The following is a 9950-nucleotide window of genomic DNA, read 5'->3' on the forward strand; positions in this document are numbered from 1 at the left end:
CTGCAAAGATAAAAAAAATGTCAATATTTACCAAACGATTAGAAAAAAAAAAGGTTAAATGTATAGAAAGAAAGAAGATTTTTGTTACAGTGATCCTTCTTTTTGCTGTGGTATCTCTCCTACAATCCACTGAATGTTAAGAGGGTCGGTAACATCTTTCTCAATGTATGCCTTTGTATTCTTGAAGTTGATGTCTTTACGCTTCCCATAAAAATCGGTGCATGACAAATACAAAGGGATAATGACAGAAAACTTGTCGACACAAGATTCAACAATAGGTGATTGCGTGAAGAGACCATGGAATCATACGCATAAAGTTGCCAGTCTACAATGTCAAAAATAACCAACACCCAGTGGAATTTTTCTACAATGTTGACGGGCATGATGACATAATCAACTTCATCCCATGCAACATTTGCGAGTAGTCTATACCCCAATATATATTCTGCTACAACGTCCTGGGGTTTGACAATAGAAAACTTCTTTTCTTGAGGAGAATTTTGGAACTTTTCATAAATTTGTTCAGTCCTAGTCTTTAACAAACAATCTGTTGTAGTAAACATGGTCTTGTTGTGGGGGCCATACTTGCCTCTTTTCCTCAATTAATACTGTCACGACCCAATTTCCAAATCCGATCGTGATGGCGCCTCTCGTGAAGACAAGGCCAGCCAACTAACCCAAATCGTCTCTTTAACAATTATAAACATAAATGAATAGTTAATTACAACTTAACAGCAATAATAACCGGTATTTACAACCCAACACAACCCGACCGGGGTGTCACAAGTCACGAGCATCTAAAGAAAACTGAACACAACTACAGGGCCAATAATAATATACAAAATAAAATCTGGAATTAAAGGACGAAGTCCGGTGCCGCGGACGCTGGCGGTCACCTTGCTCAGCTACAGTAGTAGTACCTTCAATCCGCTAATAACCCGCTACCGGGTGAACAATACCTGCAACTGCACGCGAGGCGCAGGGAGTAAAGTGAGTACTCCAACTCAGTGAGCAATAAGAGTAAATAATAACTGAGCGGCAAGAAATCACGTAAGAGCACTCCATCATGCTATATAGCACAGTACAACCCTTTGAGAAAACAATATGACCATGAAAAAAATCCTTTAGAAATATCTGGCTCAGTAAAAAAAAAACCTCTTTTGAAAATAGTCCTTTCAATAATTACAAAAGCTGTTCAAAATAGTTAGTGCTGATTAGCACAGAAAAATCCGCCCCTCGGGCACAAATACCACAGCATAGCAGGTAAAATGCAAATAAGTATGCAAGATGAGCACATAAAAGTTCGCCCCTCGGGCATGATTTTCGTTACTAGTCAGTCATTGTTACCTGACCGGTCAGCCATTGTTACCTGACCAAAACGCGTATTATAGTGCCATTATTACCACTGGTCAGTCATTGTTACCTGACCAAAACGCTATGACAGTGCCATTGTTACCACTGGTCAGTCATTGTTACCTGACTGGTCGGTCATTGTTACCTGACCAAAACGCGTATGATAGTGTCATTGTTACCACTGTCTAAGATTTTAACCGCTCTAGATGGGTACCCGCGCTCACTGTGGGTGTGCAGACTCCAGAGGGGCTCCTACAGCCCAAGCGCTATATCATCATAAGGCCTGAAAGCCTGTACATATCAACATGAGGCCTGAAAGCCTTCTCACAATACACTCGAGGCATGAAAGCCTCCTCACAATACACTCGAGGCCTGAAAGCCTCCTCACATCACTCAGCATATCCTCACATATGGCCCTCGGCCTCAATCAGTCCAAAAATAATCATAAGCCCCTCGGGCATCAGTAAAGAAACAATAATGCTCAGCTCAAATAGTAGTTCAAATATCGGTTAAAACTCGAGGTTGAGTAAAAGATATAGCTGAGTCCATGAAACAGTGTAATGACAATGGAAAAACAACAAGTCATAGCAAAATACGCGGTAAAATTAACAACCGGGACGGACCAAGTCACAATCCCCAACGGTGCTCTACCCCACGCTCATATCCGGCGTGCAAGTCACCTCAATACAGCACTATGATGTGCAAATCCGAGGTTTCAAACCCTCAGGATATCATTTACAAGTATTACTCACCTCGAACCGGCGAAATCTCTGGCTCGCGACGCCTTTGCCCCTCAAATAGGCCTCCACGCGCGTCGAATCTAACCAAAATCAGAGCGAATACATCACACTATGCCAAGGGAACAATTCCCAATCGAAAATAATCAAAATATAGCAAAAATCTCGAAACTAGCAAAATCCAAACCCCGGGCCCGCTTCTCGAAAAATTACAAAACTCACATTACCGGATTGCTCGTCTCGCCACGAGTCCATACATATCAAGTTTACCAAAATCGGAGTTCAAATGCCCTTTCAAATCCCAAATTTTCATTTCAAAAATCAAGCCCTAGTTCTTCCAATTTTTACCCAAATTTCCAAGAATTAAAGGTTGATTCTTCAAAAAAAAATGACGCTTCTAGGTCACGAGACTTACCTCCAATCGATTCCCGTCAAAATCCTCTTCAATTTCTACCAAAAAGCTCTTAAGGTGGTCAACAATAGAGGAAATAATGAATGGGGTCGCGGATGAAATAATATAAAAAGCCCCTCTGGACGCCCAGGTTTTACCTTACGCGAACGCGGTCAACACCCCCGCGTTCGCAATGAACAAATTCCGTTGACCACAAGTTACCTCTACGCGAACGCGACTCCAGGTCCGCGAACGCGATGCTCCAGCTCATCCTCTTACGCGAACGCGTTCAACCAACCGCAAACGCGATGCACAAACCAGGCAGGGCCCCAGGCCCCTTCTACGCGAACGCGAAGCAGCCCTCGCGAACGCGATGGTCTGCACAACTCCTCATCGCGAACGCGCTCCTAAGGCTGCGAACGCGAAGGTCTGCAACAGCTGGGCAAAAAAATCTGCAATAACTTCCAAGTTCAAAACCTCCGTTAAGCCCTCTGAAATCACCCCGAGGTCCCAGGGACCTCAACCTAAGGCACCAACATGTCCCAAAACATCATCCAAACTTGTTCCAATCATCAAAACACACCTAACAACACTGAAATCATCAATTCACATCGGGTTCAAGCCTAAGTTCTTCAAGAACTTCCGAAACACGCATTCGATCAAAAACCCAACCAAACGACGTCCGAATTACTTGAAATTTTGCACACACATCACAAATCATATATCGAAGCTACAGCAACTCTCGGAATTCCATTCCGACCCTCGGATCAAAATCTCACCTGCCAACCGGAATTCGCCAAAATACTAACTTCGCCAATTCAAGCCTAATTCTACATCGGACCTCCAAAATCAATTCCGATCGCACTCCTATGTCACAAATCATCCCCCGAAGCTAACCGAATCACCGGAAATCACATCCGAGTCCTATAACTCATAAGTCAACGTCCGGTTGACTTTTCCAACTTAAGCCTTCCTTAAAGAGACTAAGTGTCTCATTTCTTATCCAAACCAATCCAAATCAACTCTAACACACCACATACTGATAACGAAACATGAAGAAGCATAAAATGGGGAAAACGGAGCAGTAACACATGAGACGACGGGTCGGGTCGTCACATCCTCCCCAACTTAAACTAACGCTCGTCCTCGAGCGTACCCAGGGTAGTACTAGAAGCAACCCAATAGCTGAATGACCTTACAAAGCATATACCCGGGTTGATTCCACGTCACCCTATCTCGCATAGGTCCGATAATACAACATAGCTGAAATTTCACCGTCCATCTAAACCATAAACCGTAGGACCACATTGCACTTTCCGAAGTCATACACAAGCTCAGAACCTCACATCTATACCCAGAATAAACCCGAACCAGCTGTAATAACCCATACCTGCAACCTTAGGTGAAATCATATAATATACCACACAATCCAACACTCGAAACGATAGCCTCTATTCACAGCAGTTGCCCAAACAACCAAATACCGCTAGAAAATCCCTTATTAGCTAAAGTCTTATTCCAACACTTTCATATACTGCCAACGATAAATAAAACATGCGATAGACCGTAACCATTTCTCAGATCAACCATTCATGAAGTCACTTCCCATTTGACTAATACCACGACAGATTCCCGGGCCAAACCTCGATATTATCCTTCTAACAAGCTGAAATCAAATCTGCTCGTATTCATTAATGACTCCAACGATCACCTCGAATCCAACACACCACTCTGGTGATATGACACCTCAACACAGGCCTAAGCCACAACTTGCATAATACGCGCGCCAATAAGAAACGGCCTGAACATACTCAAATCATGACAAATGACTCAAACGAAAGAGTTGTACCTCAAGCTCATCAGTCCATCACAACACAAGGCTGAGACCCCGTCTCCCATCATAGAAATAGAATACCTGAAGCTACCCCGAAAGGTCATACCCCCGTGTGGCCTTGCCACAATGCGCGATCTTATCCAAACACTGTTACTCATGAAGCACCTCAAGTCACTATGAAAATCGACAGCCACGCACAATTTAATGTCTGAAACCAAAGCAATTCATAGATCTCCTTAGATCATTAACAAGCTCAATAACGATCGAATCAACCTATCCCTCAACAATACAACTCGAGGCCAACCAAGCTAACCCAAGCTAAATGCGTAGCCGCATCGGCCTGCCAACGATCTCAATACCAAGAAGCCTGAAGCTGCTCCTTCCACTACTATAACTCCTGCCGGAGCTGTACGATACGGTGCCCGGCACCAAATCAATAGTGAAATCCGAAATCTCGCCCGGCGACATGCCCGGCCACAAGAAACACATCCGAAAAAGTCCCTCGCCACCGGAACTGAATCAAGGGTAGAAACCTCTGCACTGACATCCATCACGAAGGCCCTATTAAGAAAAGCAATCCTTCCCAGCCGTTCGCTGCATCTTTGAAATATATCCACTCTGCAAGAACATAATCTAATGCACCTCGCCACTCAACCCGTGGCATTTCCGACATAGCCCGTAGCACAATAGTCTAGAATAACCCCACACTAAGACAACCAGTCTGAACTTCAATATCACATCCAAAATCTAACATATCAGCAAATAAAGATCCACTCTAGCCTCCAAATCCTAATTGCCGCTAAACGGTGCCGAATACACACGATCCACAACCACGACATAGACTGTATCTGAGAACTCCCAGTCTCCAACTCCATATAACACACGAATCACTATACCTGATCCCACATTCCGCCGTATGAATGCATATCACACATCAAGTAACCATTCATTCCACGAAAGATATTCTAAAATTTCCCCTGTGCCATCACAAACTCAAACATCAACAGTCGGTCCAACAAGAAAATGCCACAATACCACCGAAGTATTATCAGTTTACATCACCTTCCCCTTTTACTGAACATATACCCCCGTCAAATCACTAGAATAGCAATACCATTTTCCTTAATCATCTGAAGATCGATTCTTAAATCACCTGCAGTTGCCCGTGCTGCTTAAGAATTTAATGACTTTCCATTCTGAACTGAACTGAAGCCTTACACACACAAATCCCAATCCTCCACAACATATTGCATATACCATACCGCACTAGGATAACATGGGAACTCCATCTCCCAATTCCATTTGCACAAGCTAAACTGCCAGGACTGAATCGTTCTACCCAACCCGAACTAAGCAAGCTGTCAGAACTCAAGAGCTTCGCTGCACAACACTTGTAAGGGCTCATTACCTCGAACACATACGAAGAATTAATCATATCTTTACCATACCGATTCGGTCCACTATTAAGCTATTCTATCCATCTAATTTCCCTTCTGATTCATCATCAACTTGATACTCCCTCTTGCTGTAGCACCACAATGCCTCAACCCAGGCTCACTACACGAGACTCAAGCACAAGACCACANTATCAAAACCAATCCAAATCAACTCTAACACACCACATACCGATAACGAAACATGAAGAAGCATGAAATGGGGGAAACAGAGCAATAACACATGAGACGACGGGTCGGGTCGTCACATCCTCCCCAACTTAAACCAACGCTCGTCCTCGAGCGTACCCAGGGTAGTACTAGAAGCAACCCAATAGCTGAATGACCTTACCAAGCATATTCCCGGGGTGATTCCACGTCACCCTATCTCGCATAGGTCCGATAATACAACATAGCTGAAATTTCACCGTCCATCTAAACCATAAACCGTAGGACCACATTGCACTTTCCGAAGTCATACACAAGATCAGAACCTCACATCTATACCCAGAATAAACCCGAACCAGCTGTAATAACCCATACCTGCAACCTCAGGTGAAATCATATAATATACCACACAATCGAACACTCGAAACGATAGCCTCTATTCACAGCAGTTGCCCACAACAACCAAATACCGCTAGAAAATCCCTTATTAGCTAAAGTCTTATTCCAACACTTTCATATACTGCCAACGATAAATAAAACACGCGATAGACCGTAACCATTTCTCAGATCAACCATTCATGAAGCCATTTCCCACTTGACTAATACCACGACAGATTCCCGGGCCAAACCTCGATATTATCCTTCTAACAAGCTGAAATCAAATCTGCTCGTATTCATTAATGACTCCAACGATCACCTCGAATCCAACACACCACTCTGGTGATATGACACCTCAACACAGGCCTAAGCCACAACTTGCATAATACGCGCGCCAATAAGAAACGGCCTGAACATACTCAAATCATGACAAATGACTCAAACGAAAGAGTTGTACCTCAAGCTCATCAGTCCATCACAACACAAGGCTGAGACCCCGTCTCCCATCATAGAAATAGAATACCTGAAGCTACCCCGAAAGGTCATACCCCCGTGTGGCCTTGCCACAATGCGCGATCTTATCCAAACACTGTTACTCATGAAACACCTCAAGTCACTATGAAAATCGACAGCCACGCACAATTTAATGTCTGAAACCAAAGCAATTCATTACACCCACGGTGAAACAAATAACATACGACACGCAACCCGATAGGCCATAATCAATACTCCATACACCGAGCAACACTCAATTACTCTTCCCGCTCGACTTCCTCTATGAATCCTCAATAGAACCGCACCACATGTGCCCATACCCAACAAATCATAACGTTTCACAGCACAGAAAAGCAACTCATAGGTCTCCTTAGATCACTAGCAAGCTCAATAACGATCGAATCAACCTATCCCTCAACAATACAACTCGGGGCCAACCAAGCTAACTCAAGCTAAATGCATAGCCGCATCGGCCTGCCAACGATCTCAATACCAAGAAGCCTGAAGCTGCTCCTTCCACTACTATAACTCCTGCCGGAGCCGTACGATACGGTGCCCGGCGCCAAATCAATATCGAAATCCACAATCTCGCCCGGCGACATGCCCGGCCACAAGAAACACATCCGAAAAAGTCCCTCACCACCGGAACTGAATCAAGGGTAGAAACCTCTGCACTGACATCCATCACGAAGGCCCTATTAAGAAAAGCAATCCTTCCCAGCCGTCCGCTGCATCTTTGAAATATATCCACTCTGCAAGAACATAATCCAATGCACCTCGCCACTCAACCCGTGGCATTTCCGACATAGCCCGTAGCACAATAGTCTAGAATAACCCCACACTAAGACAACCAGTCTGAATTTCAACATCACATCTAAAATCTAACATATCAGCAAATAAAGATCCACTCTAGCCTCCAAATCCTAATTGCCGCTAAACGGTGCCGAATACACACGATCCACAACCACGACATAGACTGTATCTGTTAACTCCCAGTCTCCAACTCCATATAACACACGAATCACTATACCTGATCCCACATTCCGCCGTATGAATGCATATCACACATCAAGTAACCATTCATTCCACGAAAGATATTCTAAAATTTCCCTGTGCCATCAACAAACTCAAATATCAACAGTCGATCCAACAAGAAAATGCCACAATACCACCGAAGTATTATCAGTTTACATCACCTTCCCCTTTTACTGAACATATACCCCCGTCAAATCACTAGAATAGCAATACCATTTTCCTTAATCATCTGAAGATCGATTCTTAAATCACCTGCAGCTGCCCGTGCTGCTTAAGAGTTTAATGACTTTCCATTCTGAACTGAACCGAAGCCTTACACACACAAATCCCAATCCTCCACAACATATTGCATATACCATACCACACTAGGATAACATGAGAACTCCATCTCCCTTTTCCTAACCACAAACATCTACGTACCCAACTAGTCGAGAACTCTCCATTGATCCCATCTAGAAGAAAATCACTACACATCCCATGCTTAGCATGCCTATAGACAATATATACGTCTCCAAACCACGATAAAACTCATCAAAAACTCTCTCCCCAATTCCATTGCACAAGCTAAACTGCCGGGACTGAATCCTTCTACCTGAACCAAGCTAAGCAAACTGTTAGAACTCAAGAGCTTCGCTGCACAACACTTGCAAAAACTCATTACCTCAAACACATACGAAGAATTAATCATATCTTTACCATACCGATTCGGTCTACTATCAAACTATTCCATCTATCTAATTTCCCCCTTTGTTTCATCATCAACTTGATATTTCTCCCTCGTCGTAGCATCACAATGCCTCAGCCCAGGCTTACCACACGAGACTCGAACATAAGACCACACTGACTATGACCCTTAGGCCACTGAATACTCTCTCAACTGTTCCCAAAAATGCCACATTCTAAAATACCCTACTCTGAAGAACTTCCTGCGAATCTAAGTCCGCTACCTTTACTTTCCAGATTCTGGTACATAAAATCCCATAATTAACATAAAAATACCACACGTCTTGACTTTTTCTAATGAAAACACTGTCTTTGGCCACATACACAACCTTAAAACACCTGAGTGCTACATGTAGAATCTTGAACACATTAAAACCATTCTCAAGAGTCATCCACTCTTATACAAACTGCAAATTACCTGACTTAACGAACCGAACCACTCGTGCCTTATTAGCACTCTAACACCGCAGGATATGATCTCATTTCCAGTACAAACAAACATCTTCCTTCTTTATACACTGAGCATCCAGTATCAACAACAGCTCAAGACATCCTATTATTTTCTCACATCTACAAAGCACCATATAACCTTTGTCATAATTTTGCTTCACTCGTGCCATCCTCGGCTCAATTCCTGCAACCAGGACTGATCCGCCAGCATACCTCGATACGGAACCAACATAGCACATAACCGTGCAATCAGCTAATTAATAGCAACCTCCCCAACTTGGCTCGAAGCCATATATCAAGACACACTTAACAACTCATATCACTTTTACTCTAATGATGCCACAATATCATAGTGAGATTAAACTCAAATCATCTACAAGCTTGTGAAAACACAGATTGTCTAGTACTGAAATTCTCTGCAAACCTCGCATTCATCCCTACATCAACTGAGTCCACTCTCTTAAGCGACCCGAATTCTCAGATTTCAACACATACCCTTCAATCACACAGGAGATCTTCTAATATACACATAGGGATCATACCACTCAAGAACACTCCGCAGGAAATAAGCCACCTGCTTCGCCTCAATTTAGTATTTCAGCACACCTTCCACCATCGTACACATAACACAGCCAATTTAGTCTTCCTGAGCCTGAACTCATACCGCCACACGTAATGCACTTCACTCCCCAACTAGGAGACACGAAATTATTCTTCACGCGCCCATAATTCGGGCTACACATCAAATCACAATAGGAATCAAACACTTAACAGTTCATCTATTATCTAACAGACTTCTTCGTCACTACCAAGTCATATAGATACATCTCACAGTACTAACATACTCATCATATGGATATCCAACCGCCATCCCGGCTAATAAGGACAATACTGAACATATAAGTTCAAAACACTTGCTCACACAATCAGCACCTCGGTGCTCAAGCCATAGG

This window comes from Nicotiana attenuata, chromosome 12, assembly GCF_001879085.1.
Source record: "Nicotiana attenuata strain UT chromosome 12, NIATTr2, whole genome shotgun sequence".
Taxonomy (NCBI): domain Eukaryota; kingdom Viridiplantae; phylum Streptophyta; class Magnoliopsida; order Solanales; family Solanaceae; genus Nicotiana; species Nicotiana attenuata.